Source organism: Babylonia areolata, chromosome 4 (genome assembly GCF_041734735.1).
Source record: "Babylonia areolata isolate BAREFJ2019XMU chromosome 4, ASM4173473v1, whole genome shotgun sequence".
In the NCBI taxonomy this organism is placed as follows: Eukaryota; Metazoa; Mollusca; class Gastropoda; order Neogastropoda; family Buccinidae; genus Babylonia; species Babylonia areolata.
In genome coordinates this window covers 46,773,658-46,776,157 of record NC_134879.1, presented here as the reverse complement: position 1 = coordinate 46,776,157, position 2,500 = coordinate 46,773,658, and positions in this window count along the sequence as shown.

Sequence of the window (2,500 nt, the reverse complement as noted above, 5' to 3'; positions counted from 1 at the left end):
TGTGTGTGTGTGTTTGAGTGAGTTTGTGTGTGTGTGTGTGTGTGTGTGTGTGTGTGTGTTTGAGTGTGTTTGTATGTGTTTGAGTGTTTGTGTGTGTGTGTGTGTGTGTTTGAGTGAATGTGTGTGTGTGCGCGTACGTGTGTGTGCGTGTGTGTGTGTGCGTGTGTGTGTGTGTGTGTGTGTGTGAAAGAGAGATGGGAATGAAGAGATTGTGTGAGTGATTAGACTGGAATATAATCTGTCTTTATTACCAAGTTTATCAGGCTCACAAGAACGATTTTGGAAACGATAGCACTTCAAAAAGGTGCAAATGGAAATGGAAAATGAGACACAAACACTAATACAACAAATTATCTATAAGTGCGTATGTACTGCACGTTGCCGTTACATATGTGTGTATCTGTGCGCACGACTCGACTCCGTGTGTGCGTCAGTGTCCGTGCCGCGTGCGTCTGCATGTGTATGTACACGTGTGTGTGTGTGTGTGTGTGTGTGTGTGTGTGTGTGTGTGTGTGTGTGTGTGTGTGTGTGGTGTCCTTAGTTGTAAGCTGCCCTTCAACAGAAAAGATGCAAACGCAAACGATATAACTTCAGTGAAGCGAGGGTCAGTGTTTATTTGTTTTCCTTGAAACAGATTCTACGGTGTCATGCTTCATTGTTTTTGTTGGAATCAAACAATGTATTTTGTTATATTGTTTACCCAAATGTGAAATGTGATTACATGTTTCTTGACAAATATAACCTTCTCTGCAAGGGGGGGTGGGGGGGGGGAGAAAAGAAAAGATGCAAACGCTGGTGTTTTTTTGTTTTTGGGGGGGGGGGGGGTTTGAGAGGGGGGGGTGCTAGGTTGTATTTGTTAAGAAAACACACACACACACACACACACACACACACACACACACACACACACACACACAAAAAAGCATTCACCATCCGTTCATCATTTCTATAGCTGGAGATCAAGTCAGCCAGGCACTTAACGTCAGATAGGTCTCTCTGCTGTAACAGATTAGTTTCGCTGCCAAATGCTCTTTCTGTGTACTGCCGTGATATGTGACTTGGTCAGTTTGGTTGCCGCTGATGGAAACTCTCCACTCACGTGTGGGATCTTTGCTCATGGTTCGTTGCCTTTGCTTGACCACGGTTTCTGAGAGGTGCGGACTCAGTGTTTGTTGACTTGGGGTTTTTTCTTTGTATTTCTTTGTTTTTTCTCCTTCTTGTTTTTCTTTTCTTTTTTTAAAGAGCGCCTGTTTACGTGTTGTACTCGTGTAAAGAATATGTCTATTTTTGTACAGATTTTTTTTTTTTTTTTTTTTTTTTTTTGAAGAGGACAGTATCTTAAATGTTTTCGAAAGTGCGTGAACGCATAATAGTGTACCTTTCTGCACATGAACGGACAATAGTATACCTACCTGCACATGAACGGACAATAGTATACCTACCTGCACATGAACGGACAATAGTATACCTACCTGCACATGAACGAACATACACAGACACAGAGACTGACACACATGCACTCATCCCGCACACGCACACACGCACACGCACACGCACACACACACACACACACACACACACACACACACACATCTATCAGTATGCATGAACATAGCCTACACAGCAAGTAATGTTACCACGATCATTTTTTAATGTCTGTCTGTCTTTTTGTCTCCGTCTCTATGGATGATTTGAAATGTATACATGATATGAGTTATATCAACCATATTATATGAGTGCTGTTGTGAAGGGGTTTAATACTTCACTGGCTGTCAGTATTGCAGCCTTTAGGGGCTAGTTGGCCTTTGGGGAACTATCCCCAACACTGACTGTCCTGAAACCCTCTTGGCCGAAAGAGTGAGGATGTAACTTGGGGCAAGACACTCTCCACTACAATGGTTTAAACAGTATTTTATTTGGAACATGTCACAACACAACACAGATATCGATGAACAGGACAACAAGAAAATCTTATATAAAGTCCTGTCCTGACACATGTACATACTGAATATGTGACGGATGTCATCATAACTAGAAGACGTGAACATACATGAGTTTTGAACAAACCTAAGCTGAGATATACTGAAATAAAGTGAAGAAAATGAATAATAAACGAGTGGTGGAGGAAGAAGTCAATAGAGAGAGAACGAGAAGCATCAACGCTGGGGCACAAGCACAGCAAGACTTAACCTGGCCGACAAACAAAGCGGCGAAGGCCAACCGTCTACAATCAAATTCTAGCTCAGATATCTAGTCGGGACCGGCAGCAGTTCACTGCCTTCTCTGCTGTTCTGATGGTCATAGTCGGACACGAATGACGTCATACATTTTTTGTATTTGTATTTGTATTTCTTTTTATCACAACAGATTTATCTGTGTGAAATTCAGGCTGCTCTCCCCAGGGAGAGCGCGTCGCTACACTACAGCGCCACCCATTTTTTTGTTTGTTTTGTTTTGTTTTTGTTTTTGTTTTTTTTTTTCCTGCGTGCAGTTTTATTTG